Genomic DNA, 20,132 nt, shown 5'->3' with positions numbered 1-20,132 from the left:
CACGAAATCGGGAAAAGTTGCCCCGACCCCTCTTCGATTTGCGTGAAACTTTGTCCTAAGGGGTAACTTTTGTCCCTGATCACGAATCCGAGGTCCGTTTTTTGATATCTCGTGACGGAGGGGCGGTACGACCCCTTCCATTTTTGAACATGCGAAAAAAGAGGTGTTTTTCAACAATTTGCAGCCTGAAACGGTGATGAGATAGAAATTTGGTGTCAAAGAGACTTTTATGTAAAATTAGACGCCCGATTTGATGGCGTACTCAAAATCCCGAATAAACGTATTTTTCATCGAAAAAAACACTAAAAAAGTTTTAAAATTCTCCCATTTTCCGTAACTCGACTGTAAAAAATTTTGGAACACGTCATTTTATGGGAAATTTAATGTACTTTTCGAATCTACATTGTCCCAGAAGGGTCATTTTTTCATTTAGAACAAAATTTTTCATTTTAAAATTTCGTGTTTTTTCTAACTTTGCAGGGTTATTTTTTAGAGTGTAACAATGTTCTACAAAGTTGTAGAGCAGACAATTACAAAAATTTTGATGTATGGACATAAGGGGTTTGCTTATAAACATCACGAGTTATCGCGATTTTACGAAAAAAAGTTTTGAAAAAGTTACTTTTAGCGTTTCTCTTTGTTTCGTCGTCCATGTCTGTCGCGGGTGACCATGAATGGCCATGATTAGGCTTAGTAATTTTTCACGCTCGAAAATTGCAAATTTCACGGGGACCTCAATTTCAAAACACAAATTTTCACGCAAATTTCGCGAAACGTGAAAAATGTTAAAATAACTCTGAAAATCTTAAGTTTAAATCACATAAACTACTTTTCTTCTTCATAAATTTGAACGTGACACAAACAAAATTCTCCTAATTTTGAAAAAAGATTCCACTTAGTTTATGGATGGGCTCCAAATATATTTCGAAATAAACTGTAAGGCATGCGTATTCTCATTTATTGAACTGCTTTTTTTTAATTATTCGACTTATAAAGTTAAAAAAATTTCGCTGATTTGCTTCATTTTATTGAATTCCATATCAAAGCAAGATTTAACAATCTTGTCCAGCAAAAATGAGTGAAATAATTTCAATGTTTAGCAAATTAACATTTTTCAAAAAAGTTTTCATATCCTTTTTCAAAATTTAAATTTTACTCAAAAGTAGAAAACAATAAAGTTTGTAACGAAATCAAATTTTTTATACAAAATGAACATGAAAAAAGGTCGCTATTTTTTTAACATTAACAGGACTCAGAAAAAATATGTTAAGCTTAAAAAAAATTTCAAGGCTTTCATTTTATTTTAAATAATACAGATCATGACTCTTTTAATTTATTTTGAAACCATACCTTTCAAATAAAATTGCAGAAAACTTGTTATTACAGCGAATAAAAATATTACTAAACTTAGTAAGTTTCTAAAAACACTGAAAAATCTGAACAATTCTTCAAATGGTTCTTATCAAACTATTCAATTGAAAACTAAAGAGTATGTATGCATGAAATATTTACCATGTTGTTATTTTGAAAAAAAAAAAAACAAACACGATTTGAGAAAATTGATAAATTTCACGAATTTCATGCCGTCCACGAAATCGTCAAAAATCACTAACCCTATGTTAGTAATTGAACAAGGGAATTCACTCACTTAATTCTACAGGCGTTCATAAGATTATGTTTATTCCTATTTGAGTTAGATAAATCATTTTGAGAAAAAATCGTTACAGATTCACACAAACATAAAATTTCACGGGATTTCGCAGAAAAAGCCAAATTTCACGGATTTCACGCTGTCCGCGAAATCGTGAAATTTCACTGACCCTAGCCATGATCGATGACGACCAACTTTTTCAAAACTTTTTTTCGTAAAATCGCGATAACTCGTGATGTTTATAAGCAAACCCCTTATGTCTTTATATCAAAATTTTTGTAATTGTCTGCTCTACAACTTTGTAGAACATTGTTACACTCTAAAAAATAACCCTGCAATGTTAGAAAAAACACGAAATTTTAAAATGAAAAATTTTGTTCTAAATGAAAAAATGACCCTTCTGGGTCAATGTAGATTCGAAAAGTACAGTAAATTTCCCATAAAATGACATGTTTCAAAATTTTTTGCAGTCAAGTAACGGAAAATGGGAGAATTTTTTTTTTCGATGAAAAATACGTTTATTTTGAATTCTGAGTACGCCATAAAATCGGGCGTCTAATTTTACACAAAAGTCCCTTTGACACCAAATTTCTATCTCATTACCGTTTCAGGCTGCAAATGATTGAAAAACACCTCTTTTTTCGCATGTTCAAAAATGGAAGGGGTCGTACCGCCCCTCCGTCACGAGATATCAAAAAACGGACCTCGGATTCGTGATCAGGGACAAAAGTTACCCCTTAGGACAAAGTTTCACGCAAATCGAAGAGGGGTCGGGGCAACTGCTGTGTGAGTTGGCGGAGAATTACCCATATACATCAGCTAAACTGAATATTACGAAAAACGTAGTTATTTTTTAAACGTACTTTCTCACCAAAAATAAATGTTGCATACTCCCAAAGAGATATGAATCTCTCTGACTTGGACAAAACGTGAATGCACATAAGATTAATCTGATTTTCAATTCAAAAGTGGAAATCTTCGTAAAATTTTACATCATTCATTCAATCATTCAAACATAAATATTGAGAAAATGTCAAAACCAAAAAAAGAGGTTTTAAGGTTTTTTTTTTTTTAATTTGCCCTAAATATTAGAATATTTTCTCTAGAACTTTTGTCATTTTGCATCATCGGTTCATCCATAACGGACAGGTACAAGTGAAAACATTGCGATATCGATTCCAAATGCATACAACAGTGTTTTTGTTCCCAGTTACACACGTGAGAATAATAAGTCCTTGTTTGACAAACGGGGTATGTACTTATGAGCATCCTCTGGCAAAAGCTTGCATTGGGTTATTGATTATTTAAATGCTATGCAAAGTTGTAGTTCCATGTCATGTTAATCGACTGTGTGACAATTCAGCATCTGTTTGTTTCTGAAAATGATAGTTTATCAATATTGGATGTAGGTTTTTAATTATATTTTTTCAATTCAGTTTTCCTTCAAAAAATTAAAAGAGACTCACTTTCCATCACAATAGTAATCAAAGTGCGGTATCCCACACTGAAGCATAACCGTGGCCAACAAAAACCCATGTTTCACAACAACAAACGCGCAAATTGCACGTGTGGCGCTCAGCTGCACCACCAATGACAACAGAAGCAACAATAAAAAAACCAGTACACCCTGGTCAGGCAAATTGTGCAGCGAAATCAATAAAAGGCCAATTATCCAGCCACAGTCACTGTCACGATCCCATGCCTCCTCCGTCCCCCTTCCTGCTGCAATTAAAATCGCACCAACAAGAAAAACTTTTTCACTTTCACTGGCTTACTCGCCAGGTAGCACACCTGGGAATTGCCGCGAAAAAAAAAAACACTTCTTACTGCTTCACTTACATACGCCTTCGCCACCTTCTCAGAGGGGGGAAGAAAAGCGCGCGCGAAAATTTAGGTTGGTTCGAGATTGCGGTTTTGGGTCTATTTTTCAAATCGTGTTTTTTCAAGGGGTTGGAAATATTTTTACTTGTAACAAATCTTTATTTTAATTTTTGAAATTAGCTTCTTAGGCCAAGGTATGGTTGTCAGATGTGCGACAAAAAGTCAAAATGATAATGTGAAAAACTAAAAAAAAATGAAAACATAAATGAAATAAATAAAGAAAAAAATGATTACTGAGCGACTAAAATGCTTATGTTATCGATAAACCTATTAATTTTTTGGTCAATTGAACATCAAATAAAAAGTTTTTCCTATAACAGATAAAGTCAGACCCAATTGGGACCATCCATAAACCACGTAGACACTTTTAGGAAATTTTCATTAAAATTATGATGATTTTTAAAAGAAAAAAAAACAAGCCTCCATATTGCTTTATCCAATTTCTAATTGCAACGGCCTTATTTAAATTCCTCGTATAGGGGAAATATACCCATTTTAAGCCTAATAAGCGGTCATGTTTGAATGATGCTGGATAATCTGGATTGTTCCTTGAAATAAGAGCAACTTTTTGTGAACATTTCTGTTTATTTTCACTTTTATTAAAAGTTATGCTATTATTAATATTTCCCAAATGCATTCTAATCAGTCGAGTGCTTTCGGCCACGTCCATTTTCCTTTTTTCAGCTTAGTGTTGTCAAAATTGATGAAATTATAAGCGAACACTCACGAAACACCACCAGCAGCGCCTGTTGGAGTGGCCACCCTTTGTTCTTTATTTGCCTTTGCTTCTCGCTCGGTTTTCTTCAGCCTTCGATTGGAATGGGTCGTCAAAAATTCAAACGTCAAAAAACTTGGCGCATTTGTTTTTTTATGGCGCTTGCGAGTTATTTACATGTTTTGGGATTATTTTTCAAGTGAGTAACTAACTAATGTTTAAAAGAACATGTTGCCGGTAGTTGGAAGCAATTTTATATCTTAAGCGCTTTGAAATCGTTAGCGCAAGTGAAAAGATATTGATGGCGACTTTCCTTAAGCATTTAACCTCTCATCTTGCGTGTGGATGTGTGTGCCACCAAAATGATGAGAAATGGTCTTGCAAAATAGAAATTATGATCAAAAGCGCATTAAATTTGATCTTTTTGGCCAATAAATGGCATAAATTTGCGTGCTTACTTGAGGCGGTGCTGTTGCTGGTAAGTTCATAGCCTAAATAGTATTTTTGGAGCTTTAATCGAGCATCAAACTCTTCATATGACGAAGATAGGTGTTTGATTAGAAAGCGTATATTTCCCGAAAATAAAAAAACACTTTGAAAAATAAAATCAGCTTTAGTGTCTTCAAAAGAGTTGTTGTAAATGAAAAGGGGCAACTTTTGGTTTGGTTGAAAATTAGGGTGGTTAACAATTAAGGTGATTTGAAAATCTATCTTTTCAGGGTTATTTTTGAGATTTTTATTTGCCATATATTGAGTTTCCATGTAAAATTTTCATTCAATGCTTAACTTTGAGGGCAGATTCAGATTCAGCAGGCAAAATTACATGGAAAAACATATACATCTCACTTTTCGCTTAAACTTATCCTGAATTGTCACGTTAAAAAAAATTTGCCGTCTTCGTAAAGTTGCTTGGATTGGCAAGCCCAACAACTTTCTGGAAGACAATAAAAATCCAAAAATAATCCTAAAAAGCTAGATTTTCAAAATCACCCTAATTTTCAACCAAACCAAAATTTGCCCCTTTTCATTTGCAACAACTCTTTTGAAGACACTAAAGCTTCGGAAAATCAATTTTCCACTTAATTTTGCGATGTGGGCCATTGTTCATTGCTATGATTATAATTACCACATACAGTCCAGTCTCGATTATCCGAAGGCCTCGAAAAAATTTCACTTAAAAAATAATCAAAACTTCAGGTAATCGAATCACGATATAAATATGACCACAACAATCGCCCAAGGGGTCATTCTTATGCAAAATTAGCTGAACTTTTCGAAACAAATACTTTCAAAAGCACACGATTGAGTTTCTGGGGTTAAAAATTCAAAACAGGTCAAAAATGGTCAAAATTATAACTTTTTCAAAAAACTTTTTTTAAATTCTTATAACTCGTGAAGAATACATGCAAACCCCTTTATGTGTACATTTCAAAAAAATTGTTTTTATCTGCTCTACAACTTTGTAGAACATTGTTACACTCTAAAATGTAACTCTGCAAAGTTAGAAAAAACACGTTATTTTAAAATGATTTTTTTTTTCTAAATAAAAAAATGACCCTTCTGGGTTATTTCAGATTTGAAAAGGACATTAAATTTCTCTCACAATTTTTGACAGTTGAGTAACGGGAAATGGCAGCGATTTTAAAACTATTTTTTAACGTTTTTTGATGAAAAATACGTTTTTTTCGGAATTTTGAGTACGCCATCAAATCGGGCGTCTAATTTTACACAAAAGTCCCTTTGACACCAAATGTCTATCTCTTCACGGTTGCGAGCTACAAATTACTGAAAAACGTGTCTTAGTAAAAAACCAGAAAAATGAAAGGGGTCGTACCACCCCACCGTCTCGAGATATCGAAAAATGGACCTCGGATTCGTGATCAGGGACCTAAATTACCACCTCGAGCAAAGTTTCACGAAAATCGAAGAGGGGTCGGGGCAACTTTTTCCGATTTCTTGTGAGTTGGTGGAGAATTACCCGTAGGTTAATTTTTTTTGCATGATTTGAAATTTTTCCAACAAAAGTAAACTCCAAAAAAACATCCTGTATGTTTTCGGGATTAATTCCTAGCGCTATGGGTTGTTCTACAAAGTTGTTCCCGGGACCAAAACCTATAAAAAACTTTGGAATAGGAAAATTTAATAGCGTTTTGGGCGACTTTCTCAAAGAAGATGTAAAAAGACTACAATTCTCCATAGGAAATTGAATTAAGTTCTATACTAATTTTAGATCAAGACTGGAGCAACCAAACCTTAACCAAATGTGCTCAAATTTTAAGGCTTGCTTCTGGGGTCATAGTACTTCAGAACTACGGTTGATGCATTCTAAATTGAACATTTTTTTTTTTCATATTTCCGTGAACTACGCTAAGCTCCATGGAATCATTTGAAGAAAATAAATCAGTGGAGGTGCTTGGTTTCTTACATTGTTTTCTTCATTTTTTAGAATTTGTAAAAGATTATTGTAATATTTAGAAACGGCTGAAAGCAAGGATGAAAAATAATCTCTTCTAGCGAATATGATTGCCTGAAGAAAGGCCCTCTGAGTATGCTTTGATCTCGTTTTTCATGACTGTCACTTGATCGTTGAGTGTGGCAGGGGCGATAATAGTAGTTTATGCAACAAGTTGCAAAAAGAGGATTTTTTTCAGCACGAGTCGTACGTTTATCCAACGAGGTTCACCGTGTTGGATAAATATGAAGAGTGCTGAAAAAATCAAGTTTTGCAACGAGTTCCATACAACATTTTTTGCAATTCCAAAAAAACACACTGAGTGAAATTTTATGTCAAATTTTCATGTATTTTGTCAATAAATCGTTAAAATCAAAAAAAATGTTGAAAAATGTTACTTTTCAAAACAAGTGCTGAAAAGTTCAACTTTTCAGCACCCATTTGAGTGCTGAAAAGTAGAACTTTTCACCATTTATTTTGAAAAGTGTTGCTATTCGATTCTGTTATTTTTGGTACAGAAAAGTAGGCTATTTCGTCGTTCAAGAATGACAGGAAAAGTAAGTAGTTTCACGACGGAATTGCAAAAAAAATGTTTATGATCGTGTTTAGTCGTCAACTTGCTGCGATCAAAATACAATCTTGCCCCTTTACCACCAGCAGTCATGGGTTGTTACAATCATCGACTGCACACCCAAAGTTAGAGAACGAGAGGATAGTCCTCACGAAAAGAAACGTGAGAAAAGTGCTATTTTGCGAGAGTATAGTCCTCTCGCGTGTTCATTCGTTCATTGGAACAGTTCATCCTATTGAGTGACTTATATGGACACATTACCGCCACTTTGTCACCGAACCGCGGTGGCCCATACGGCAAAGGCACGGTTCAATATGCCGAAGGTCTTGGGTTCGAGTCTCGGTACCGGTACTTTTTTTTTTGATAGATGAACTTTTTTTGAAGATGAACCCATGAGTAAAGTACTATCGGTAATTTCGGGATTTTTCCTCTCAGTCCGCACACAGTACCATTTTACTACTGAATCGTGCTTTTTATTCTCTCGTATGCCGATGCCCAGTTCTGGGTGCACTCTTGACGAATGACAACTAGTCGTGGCGATTTGAGAATCAAGACTATTCTCAGCAGTCTTATTCGTTAGGTGTTACAGGCAGCGATTAATCGCTAATTTAATCATAGTCGTCGGCTTTTCAACACTGCCTGAAAGAGAATACAATTCTTACAGTTCCTGACGAGAAATAACCAGAAAAAAAATCATGCTTAGTGTTAGTAGAGCTTTCAAACTAACTATATTTTAACAACTAACATTTTTGCCTTTTTTCAAATTTGATTTGAATTTCCATAATAAAGAATAACTTTCAATGTTTACTTTTGATCGCATTTTAGATAATGTTTCCAAAAACAATTAATCATATAGCCTTGATCATTTTTTAAAGAATTAATGAGAAAGAAGGAGTAAAAAGCATGGATTTGCAAAGATAAATAATAAAGTAACATAAATTTAAGGCAAAACAGTAGTTCATAAAATTACAATCCAGATAATCAAATCACGAAAAACATTTTTGTTGTTGTCTTTGTTTTGGTTCTTGAGCTTAAGTATGCCCCTAAACTACTCTTAAGTGATTTAGAATTTTAAATTCCTTTAAAAATGCAAAAAAAAAAATCGTTTGACTTTCCACGATTGCACCAGCTAGTATTTTTTTCAGAATTTTTATTTTTTTGATGAAATCAACTCGGACACAATTTAAGGCAAAAATCGAACCAGCCTAACCCATCGCCGTCGGCACGGAACACTCACAACACCACGGAACAATCGACGAACCGGTAGGTTCGTCAAAAAGACCGGCCACCGCCGCCACATCAAACTGACCACCGCAATTTTCACCTCATTACCAATGCTCTCTTAGCCAAGTCGAAGCCCAGGCGAAAAAAAAAATGCGCGCGCTCGCCAACAATACTCAAAGTCTTGAGCTCAAGCCGTAATGTTACGCTACGGCCCAAGAAGCTTCCTCGTTTGGTCACAACACTCGGATGTTTTTGTTGGCTGTTTCAGGAACTTACACTTTTCACTAATAAGAACCTACTAAGAAATCCCCAGATATTTTCCGGCACCGTCAATTTTATTTTCTTCCTTCACCGAGAACCGTCCACGATCGCGTCCAGTTGGGAACTGACGCTCCACTGGGAATAGCCGTTGATAAAGAACCCTAGAACCAACCCACGGGACCAACCAGCAACGACCCACTCAGCACCTCGAAAGGACGGAGACCACGACGATCCAGCCGCGGGGACAAAATGACCGGCACTGAGAGGCTGCTTGCCAAGCTGACCAAGCTGAACGACCAAGTCCGTCCGTTCACACTTCGTCATCCATCGCAGTGACCGTTGAGTTAACTGGCGAGTTTTACCCACCACCAGCTAACTGTTTGAGCGGGTGGGATGCAGAGAGAGAGAGAGAAAGCGTTACCCACCACTTGAAGAAGGCAAAGAGTTGCGGTGGTGAGGCAGGGAGCGGGGGTTTGTTTGCGTGTTGTCTCTTTCTGGTGGTCAGTTGAACCCACCACCACCACCACCACCTTTTCCTCCGACAACCAGGCTGCTGCTGAAGTGGATTCTCTCGTGGTTGGATCAGCTGTTGGGTGGTTGAGCTCTCGCGAGGAAGAAAATCACCGCGCTTTTGTTTGGTTTTCTTTTTGTCGAGGTTTTTGTGGGTTCTCGAGCAGTGATGAGAGCGATGATGATTGAGCGTTTTATTGAACGTGAACGGAAAGTTAATTTAATTCATAACTTAAAAACTATTTTTTTTTTCAATTTATCTTTTGACACAATAAACTTCTAAGCATTAAACAATGTTGTTTTACACGACGAATTAAGCTATCTGTTTTACTTTAACACTAACAGTTGAAAGTTCCTCTTTCTATTGCCACAGACAGTCCTCTGTGCTATTACTCCTATTTTTTCAAAAGTCAAACATAAAGTTGGACATAAAAAATATGTGTAATTTAGGCCGTTGCAAATATTTTTCAAAGTAAACGTCGCCGCCCCCCCCCCCCCCCCCGCGCCCTTCCAAATTGGTCGAAAAATCAGGGGGCAAAACAATATTTTTTCAAAAATCTTCCAAATTTTAATGAAAATAGAAGTCAAATCAACTTAAAACAATCTAAAACGCATTTTTCTGCATTTATAATCATATTTAGCAAGTTTGGGCTGGTTTAAAAGTATTTCACACCGCAAAAACTTTTTTTTTGGAAAAAAAATAATTTTTTGTCAATAACGTCATGATTCCAATTCCCGGATTTTATCGATTATTTGGATATAAGTTCGCATTATGAATGCCAAAACTGTGTTATTTGATGAATTCTAACATCAACTTTCATTTCAAGTTTGTTTGAACGCTGTTGTTAATGTCAAAACAATAAAATAAAATTATAAGATTACCAAAAATGCGAAACATTTCACGTAAATATTTCATAGGCGTCCGAAGCACCGGGAAGGCAAAGCAGAAATTTTTGGTTTTAATTTCCTTAAATTCTAGAAAAAAATTATATAAAATATCGATTATTTTGATGTAAACAGCTTATTTGAGACCTAAAGAATGCCTTTGACTAACATTTCAGTCCAAATTTGTGCGATTCATTAGCAAAAACGAGTGCCCAGAATTCGAAGCAAAAGTATCCAGATTTCGAATCAGCTTTTATCAGTGTCCGGGATTCGAAGCACAACAAGTCATTTTAATTTTCAAATTCTGATGAAAAATTGTTAGAAAAGACATATTTTGCATGTATTCTCTTAAAACTGACAGGTTATACTACATCCTGAAGATATTTCTACATTTCCAACTTATTACATGATTTTTTTGCCAGCTATAACAAAAATGATAAGCTACTAAGTGTCCGGATTTCGAATCGTGACGTTTCTTAGGTATTTTGGAAACTAATGATTGCAAAACAACTGGGCAGGTGTAAGATGCATTTTTAAACACTTTGTTCATTCAAATGTTGAAAACATGGCTCGTAAATTCAATGTTTATACTTTTTTATTCCCCCCCCCCTCGACTTTGGTCAGAGTCGATGGACATAAACTTCAAAAAATATTTGCAACGGCCTTATGTGAACATGTAAAACATGTCTTAGATACGAAATCACAAAAAAATGATGAATAAATCCGTTTTCTATTTGAGTCTATACAAAACAGGTTTTTTTTGACAGATTTTTCTTCCGGGATTCTAACAAAATCCAAAAATAGGTTTTATAATTTGTAATTCATAACTTATTTCTTTTAGGTACTTTGCCACATTATCCATCAAATTATAAAATTTTGGAATCTCTTAGTAAAATGTTTAAAAACTTTAAAATGCTTATATTTGAAATGGTCTAAAAGATGTTTAAACTTAATGAAAATTCCGGTAGTTTTAAACAAATTCAAATAGCTGTACAATGAAGTTAGGATAAAAATCTGTTAAATACAAAATATAAAAAAACGTTTATTAATCCACCATTAGGTGGGTGCTGCCTTCCTCACATTTACAAAGTAACAATGAAAATAAGTTTATGATAAAAATATATACCTGATACAGACTTTTCCAGAAAACATGCAGACTCTCATTTGAAGCAATGTGGCAACCGAGCGTTTCGCATCTGGCGCGACTCTCACACGTAAACAAAAAGACCCGGCCTTTTGAGGTTATGCAAAAAATCACCCTTTTTTGTATCTACAAAAATCTTTTTCTTGACATAACTTTTTGAATATTTTACTAAACAAAATAAAATTTAATAGGGTCTTAGGGGACCCCAAAACGAACAGAATTAGGCGGATCCGGCCAAAATCGGTTCAGTCAGTTCTGAGATAATCGTGTGGAAAAAAATCATGTCTACACACATCCCCACAGACATTTGTTCAGAATTTGATTCTGAGTCGATAGGTATACGTGAAGGTATATCTAGGAGTCGTATTTAAGAAGTTCATTTTCCGAGTGATTTTATAGCCTTGAAGTGAGGTGAGGAAGGCAAAAATCAAATCACGGAAGCATAACAAAAACTAGAACTGCATCAAATTTGAATTAAATTTCATTAAATTTGAAACCATCTTGAGACCAGGATGCAAATCAAAATAAAACATTTCATAGAAAAAGTCATGAATCTAAGTTTAATTTGTATTGCTTCAGTGCATAGTCGTTTATATTTAGCCAATATTGTGATAAAAACCTAAATTTAAATATCGAAAAAAAAATTGTCGTTCGATTTATGCAAAGTTTTTTTGATAATGAATTTCCACGATTCCGTGGACAGCGTGAAATTCGTGAAGTTCCACAATTTCCATGGTTCACAAAAATTTTAATTACAAGTCAAAATTTCAACATATCAATGAAAAAACCATTTAAAATGCACTATACGTGAAATCATTAGTTTTCAAAAATATAAGATTTGACGATAATTGTTTTTTTTGTAAAAAAAAGCTTTGCGTTGAAAATTCAACAAGATTCATGCTAAACATTATTTTAAACGGAGGGGAATGCATTTAAGTTAATTAGTTCATTGCACATAAATTTCGATAAAAAAGCTTTAACTTTAAGAAAAAAATATTTCTTTGCCCTCTGACATTGTAACATTGTATTATGTTTCATGTTAAATTAATTTTGGCACTTTTAATCATTTTGTAGCTTTGGAACCACAGATTGGCTTTTCTGATATTTTGTATTTTTTTCACAGAAGCATGTAACTGTACAAATGTAAATAGCATTTTTTGCTACTTTGAATTGTTTAGTGTAAATAAAAATGCAATCAACTTAATACAAATAAGTTTTCCTGAATTCATTGACATTTTTAGTACGATTGGGTTATTTCAATTCATTTGGAATATTTATGAAATTCCTATGTCCCATGGTAAAGAGTAATTTTCGGATTATTTGTGCAAACTCATTTTTTGAAAACTAATGATAATTTTTAATGTGTTAATAACAATTCGACTACCATTCAATTTTAAAGGTACAGTTCCTAAAGAAAATTGAAGATTCAAACTCGGTCTATTCAAGATTTTATGACTTGGCTTTAAAATATTAATTTAATATAAAAAAAATCATGCAAAATTTGACGATTAAATTTTTCAAGTTTGAGCCACTCTCATATTTAATTATAATTAGAATTATGACAAAAAGGATGAATATTTTACTACGCCCCTGCGCAGTTGCTGCGAAGTAGACCCGGCTGCTTGCATCCAACTTTGCTGCTTGTTGTGTGCAAGCAAACGAAGGAGGCGAAAAGCTTCAATCGCAAAACTTTACTTTTTGAATGCGAACAGCACATGTTTTTTTCTTTTATCAGTTTCTCACTGTGCATAACAATATTACAACTTTTTTGTATCTACAGTAACAAAATTTTCGTTGTTGCAATAATTACTTATTTGTTTGCTTTCTAACATATATGTTTTAAATTTTTTTGTAAATTTTGTTAATACAGATTCTATCAATAATGATAAATTCATAATATATTAAAGCAAAACTCTACGATAAACTTAGAAGTATTATTGAATCGTTAGATAGACAAACAAAATAAGCAGTGTACTTAACGCTAAATTTATCATTTATGTAAAATCAAGTCATAATCCCTTCAATTATTCCCAACATTAATCGAAACCACAACAAACTCATTACTCAACCTGGGTAAGCCATCTCCACGGTATGCTAGAGAAAAGATTTACCTTCTCGGAATTTTCCGAGAATCCCCACAAGGGCGATTAAAAGTTACTCCCCAAATAGAACGCAACGTCCTTCGTGGGCGGTCGTCAGTTTATTGTCGTTACGAGTGGCAGCACCGCCGGTTGCACAACTCCCAAAGTCCCAAAAGTGTGCTTCAATTACTTATGTAAAACGTTGTTGAATCAAAAGTTAGCTGCTCGCTGATTCCCACCATCAAACGATTAACATAATTTAAGTCAGGACTCAACAAGTTATGAAGAGTGGGGTTAGGGGGGAAGGGGAATCCTAAACACTTCCCAAGGGACCTCCCCACTTCTGAACGATTAGATAAGTTTGGTCACGTAATTCACTCGAACGTTGAGCCCTTTCCCGCTTTCAATTAGGAATGCAAATCGATAGCATATGTTCGTAACATGACTTTGACTTGTGCCGCTCCGAGTGCGTACTTGAACTTGCCTGTACTTCTTACCATCTATCGAACGCAACGACTCCACCCCCACCATCGTCATGTGATTTCCATATTCAAATATCCTTCCTCGGCGTAAATTGACAACCCGTCGAGTGACACCCGAAACCACAACCCAGACTTAGGATCCCAGGATTAAAGGGATATCGGTTTGTGCATCCTGCGCCGGACCGAGAAGAGCAGGAGAGCAAGGTCATTTCTTGTTGATCAGACGCGTCATTAGCATCACCAACATCAACATTAACAATGTTTTGCTGACATTGCAAGCGCCTAGCTTTCCGGTGGGTTGCGGCAGCGTGGGAAATGTGAGGAGATTTTCTCAGCTGTTCCGGTAGGGATTCCGTGGAAAAAGTGCAATGTTTACTGGGAAAGTGCGAGAGAGTGTGCTCTTTAGTTTATGGAGAGCTATTGGTAAATTTGAGAAAGAGAAACTGAGCACAATGAGAGTAAAGTATAGCTTTTCTCTTGATTTGATAAAGGATGCTGTGAAAATGGGGTGGATCTATCTTTTTTGTCTTTCTGATTGGGAATGTTCGAAAATCATCCTGTTCGAAAAAATAAATTTCCATAGTAAGCTCGTAGACCATTAGGATGTATTTTCGATTTCATTGGTAAGTTTTCAAACGAGCACTTACAATGAACTCTTTTTCATGAGCGATGAACTCAAATGCATTTAAAATAACAAAAACAGGAATCAGGGAGTAGGAAGTAGGACGCGAATGTCAAGAAAATGAAGTAATTCGATGATAAATGGGAGAGAATTGAGCGAAAAGAGACTGGAAATGGTAATTTTTCTCTCAATTCTCTCTCGTTTTGCACAAACGATGAACGTTTTGACCGAACGATGAACATTTTGCTCCGTGCGTGTTTGAAAAGATCTGAGTGAAAAGGATAATGGGTAATTCTCTACCAACTCACACGAAATCGAGAAAAGTTGCCCCGACCCCTCTTCGATTTGCGTGAAACTTTGTCCTAAGAGGTAACTTTTGTCCCTGATCACGAATCCGAGGTCCGTTTTTTTATATCTCGTGACGGAGGGGCGGTACGACCCCTTCCATTTTTGAACATGCGAAAAAGAGGTGTTTTTCAAAAATTAGCAGCCTAAAACGGTGATGAGATAGAAATTTGGTGTCAAAGGGACTTTTATGTATAATTAGACGCCCGATTTGATGGCGTACTCAGAATTCCGAAAAAAACGTATTTTTCATCGAAAAAACACTGACATTTTTTTAGAAACTCTCTCATTTTCCGTTACTCTATTGTAAAAATTTTTGGAACATGTCATTTTATGGGAAATTTAATGTACTTTTCGAATCCACATTGACCCAGAAGGGTCATTTTTTCATTTAGAACAAAATTTTTCATTTTAAAATTTCGTGTTTTTTCTAACTTTGCAGGATTATTTTTTAGAGTGTAACAATGTTCTACAAAATTGTAGAGCAGACAATTACAAAAAATTTGATATATAGACAAGTTATCGCGATTTTACGAAAAAAAGTTTTGAAAAAAGTTATTTTTTACGTTTCACTTTGTTTCGTTGTCCATGTCTGTCGCGGGTGACCATGAACGGCCATGATCGATGACGACCAACTTTTTCAAAACTTTTTTTTTCGTAAAATCGCGATAACTCGTGATGTTTATAAGCAAACCCCTTATGTCTATACATCAAAATTTTTGTAATTGTCTGCTCTACAATTTTGTAGATTATTGTTACACTCTAAAAAATAATCTTGCAAAGTTAGAAAAAACACGAAATTTTAAAATGAAAAATTTTGTTCTAAATGAAAAAATGACCCTTCTGGGTCAATGTAGATTCGAAAAGTACATTAAATTTCCCATAAAATGACATGTTCCAAAATTTTTTACAGTCGAGTAACGGAAAATGGGAGAATTTTTAAAACTTTTTAGTGTTTTTTTCGATGAAAAATACGTTTTTTCGAAATTCTGAGTACGCCATCAAATCGGGCGTCTAATTTTACATAAAAGTCCCTTTGACACCAAATTTCTATCTCATCACCGTTTCAGGCTGAAAATTATTGAAAAACACCTCTTTTTCACATGTTAAAAAATGGAAGGGGTCGTACCGCCCCTCCGTCACGAGATATCAAAAAATGGACCTCGGATTCGTGATAAGGGACACAAGTTACCTCTAAGGACAAAGTTTCACGCAAATCGAAGAGGGGTCGGGGCAACTGCTGTGTGAATTGGCGGAGAATTACCCTAATAATATCGAAATCGATTTTCCAGCACAGCAATTATTCAGTTCCTTTTGAGGTCCTAAACAACTCCCCAAAGTTGATTTTTACTCACTAATTAAAAGGAAAAAAGGATAGTTAGCACCATACTCTCTCCGGGAAAGTTTAAGAGCACCTTCCAGATCTATCGGGTTGAATACAGCGGGAAACGAGATTTTTTAAATATCAAAATAAAAAAAAGAGTTCCCCTACAAATGTCCATACAAAATTGAATCGCTTTGCGCAAAAAAAGGCCTGAAACAATCGTTCCAAAACTTAAGTTTTTTTTGCCATCTACACAAAAAACAATCAATTCTCGAAATCGTGAATTAAATTCACGAATGCGAGAACCACGAAGGAATATATTCACGATTATAGTGCAAATGCACCATACTCATGAATAAATTTCTTCGTGGTTCTCACATTCGTGAACTTAATTCACGATTTCGAGAATTGTGTAGAAAGTTGAGTAATTCTGTACGAAATCTGTATTTTTTACTTAATGTTAATTAGTGCGTCCATCCCGGGAATTTTCGTGACAAATTTCCCGGGATTCTTCCAAAACCGGGAATTCCCGAATTTTTTAATAATTTGTCCCGGGAATTCTCGAAATAGAAAAAAAAACACACAAATTTTATTTTGCAAATTTAGATTTGGTTGTGGAAAAGGATGAAATGTTAAATATTTAGTAAACGATAAGAATTGCTAATCATTAAAATTTGTATTCGGTATTTATCTGAAGGTTTTTTTTAAAAGGTCCTATGAACAATATTTAAAAAAAAAGTTTTTTGGGTGTTTTTCAATATCTTTGACTCAAGATGGTTTTAAAAATACCCAAAAAGCAAACATAAAAAAATTGTGCATAGGACCTTTTAAAAAAAACTCTAGATATCAATTTATTGATTTGGCTTATCAATTAATTTAAATTTAGACCCCGTGGCCGGTCCCTCATGTGTGCTAAAGGGCCCGGGTTTGATTCTCGCCCTTCTCCTCTGGGTGTTTATTCTGTTGTTTTTTTTTTGGCTTATCAGGGAATTTAGTTAAAAGTTTAGTTCAAAGATCCGCATTTTAGCGCTATAAATTTTATCAATTTATTTTATATTTTTTAAAGACTGGGTATTATATTTACGTATGTTTATAATTTTTAATTTGTAAAAAAATATATCATATTAAATTATGTTTCATCAAACACCAGAACCTTTGGCAAATCAAGACAAATATAATGAATTAGGACAACTATTTTAGCCATTTTTTTGCATAATGTTTTGAACGACTTCGATTAAAACAGGATCAGAACAAAACAATTAGTACACCAATTTCCAAATGTATTGCTTTAAAATCTCCTGTACCTATTCAGACTGTAGTCCCGATTTTCCAAGTTGACAACATTATGTTATAGATAACTTGTAAGATATGTTTCAAATTCAAATTCCAATTATTTAAAATTTCACATTGACTGAAAGCATTTTATTTTTTTCGCTTCTTTTTTTGACATTTTTAGAGAAATATTTCAAGCTTTTCTAGTCATTTAAAAATATATAAAATAAATATATTTTTTTAAATACTTTTCTAATTTTAATCCCATTGGATACAAAATTGTTGTTCAGAACAAAAAGATATCAATTTTAAATTTATTATAAGCTACATAAAAACTGTCATTCAAGTTTAGATCACCAAATAATATTATTGTGCTAATTCTGCTAATGCTAAAATCTAGTATTGTAAGCTTCTAAAAATAACAAATATAATGAAAAAATAGATTTTATAACCGTTTCAAAAATTTCCCGTTTCACGGAAGATTCAAAACCCGGGAAAATTAGACGCCCTAATGTTAATTTTTGTATTTTTTTAATCCAGCTGAAACTTTTTTGATGCCTTTGGTATGCGCAAAGAAGCCATTTTGCATCATTAGTTTGTCCATATACTTTTCCATACAAATTAGGCAGCTGTCAATACAAAAAAGATATATGAAAATTCAAAAATCTGTATCTCTTAAAAGATTTTTTTATCGATTTAGTGTCTACGTCAAAGTTGTAGGTATGGATAAGGACTACACTGACAAAAAATGATACCAGGTAAAAATCTTTTTGATGATTTTTAATTTCACTCTTTGCAACTAAAACTTAATTTGCCAAAAAAAAAACCTATTTTTATTTTTTTTATTTTCTGATATGTTTTAGGGGACATCAAATGTCAACTTTCAGTAATTTCCAGGCCGGGCAAAAAATCTTCGACCGAGTTATAATTTTTTGAATCAATACTGATTTAAAAAAATTTAAAAATTGGTCGCAAATATTTGCAACTTAATTTTTCGACGTGAAATCAAATTTGCAATCAAATAGTATTTTAATGAAATTTCGATAAAGTGCACCGTTTTCAAGTTATAGCCATTTTAGATAACTTTTTTGAAAAAAGTCCCGGTTAGCTTAGCTTAGTTTAGTTTAGCTTAGTTGAACTTTTTTGAAAATAGTCGCAGTTATTCATTTACTTAAATTAGGGCCCATGTTTGCCCAGTCTTGAAAAAAATATTTTTGAAAGGCTGAAAGAATTCTCTACATTTTGCATTTTTGAACTATGTTGACACGACACTTAGTTGCTGAGATATTTTCATGCAAATATTTAAAAACAGGATAATTGATGTTTTCTAAGTCTCACTAAAAAAACCACAGTTTTCTTATGCTGATATTTCAGCAATTAATGGTCCGATTTTCAATGTTAAAATATAAAAAAATCTTGAAATTTTCTGATCTTTTCGAAAACAATATTTAAAAAAAATTTGGAATCAACATTAACATTTAAAATGGCCGTGGTATTGAATGTTTGGCCCTTTTGAATTATTGATTTTGATTTAAAAAAAAAGATATTTTTTTTCTAAAAGATCAGAAAATTTTACGAATGTTTCATATTTCAACATTGATAATCGAACTAAAAGTTGCTGAGATATCGACATTACAATATGGTGGGTTGTTTGGGTGAGACTGAGAAAACATCAAGTTTCTTAATTTCAACTCTTTGCATGGCAATATCTCAGCAACTAAGGATCGTATCAACCAAGTTCAAAAAAGCATAATACAGCTTTTCAAAAACATTATTTTCTAAAGTCGGCAAACATGGGCACTAATATTAAAAAATGAATATTTGCGACTATTTTCAAAAAAGATATCTAACTATTTTCAAAAAAGTCTCCTTAATATGGATTTTACTTGAAAACGGTGCACTTTATCAAAATTTTATTGTACTTTTTGATTGGAAATTAAATTAAACATCGAAAAATGAAGTTGAAATTTTTTGCGACTAGTATTTCGATTTTTTGAATAAAATCAGTATTGTTTGCCGGTTCTGGAAATTTCTGAAAAGTTGGCATTTGATGTCTCCTAAAACATATTGCATAGTAAAAAAAATAAAAATAGTGTTTTTTTGCAAATTAAGTTTTAGTGACAAAAAGTGAAATTAAAAGCTATCCAAATCATCCACTTGAATCGTTTTGCACCCTTTCGACAAAGTTGTAGGAAATTTAATTTCCTACAATAATCTCACACTTGGACAATTTTGGGCGAGACCCGCGCCACCTGTTGCCAAAATCCTGAAATTTGCACAGATACTTATTTTTGCCTAAGGAATCGAATCAGAGGGTATCCCTGATGTCGATTTTTTTTATTGTCACCCTAGTGTCCAATCACAATCGGTGACTTTTTTTTTGTCATTCTCAACTTGCTTTAGCGATCTGGACCACTGGGCAATGCGATGCATTTTAGATACATTATTTTTCACTTGTTATTATTGATGTTTTTCTATTTACAATATTTCAATCAAACTTTAACGCAGACGTCATAGAGACTTTACATTTTATGATGATGAAAAGTATTGATTAACAGCTGTTTCAAAGCCAGTTTGCTTAATTGGTCAGTAAAAAACGGTAATTTCATGCAACTAACAATTTTAAGTATAGCAAAAACTGATTGACCAATTGGTTCCAAGATTTAATTGATATTTTTTTCTAGTAAGCCATTTACTGAATATTTGTGCTTA

General features: G+C 33.8%; 2 protein-coding genes across 2 annotated transcripts in view; one reads left to right on the top strand and one right to left on the bottom strand.

The window, feature by feature from the left end:
* The window catches only part of LOC6044075 (putative carbonic anhydrase 3), a 59,722-nt gene extending 50,801 nt beyond the window's left edge, over positions 1–8,921 (bottom strand). Inside the window, exon 1 of the mRNA XM_038260132.1 lies at positions 8,771–8,921. The gene's annotated coding sequence lies outside the window, so the exon portion shown is untranslated. The remainder of the gene's footprint in view (positions 1–8,770) is intronic.
* LOC6044069 (opsin, ultraviolet-sensitive) overlaps positions 1–20,132 on the top strand; it is a 219,143-nt gene that overhangs the window by 58,688 nt on the left and 140,323 nt on the right. The gene's annotated exons all lie outside the window — the stretch shown is intronic.

This window comes from Culex quinquefasciatus, chromosome 3 (assembly GCF_015732765.1).
Source record: "Culex quinquefasciatus strain JHB chromosome 3, VPISU_Cqui_1.0_pri_paternal, whole genome shotgun sequence".
In the NCBI taxonomy this organism is placed as follows: Eukaryota; Metazoa; Arthropoda; class Insecta; order Diptera; family Culicidae; genus Culex; species Culex quinquefasciatus.
Note: the sequence above shows the minus strand (reverse complement) of the source record. Positions and strands in the feature narration are given on the sequence as shown.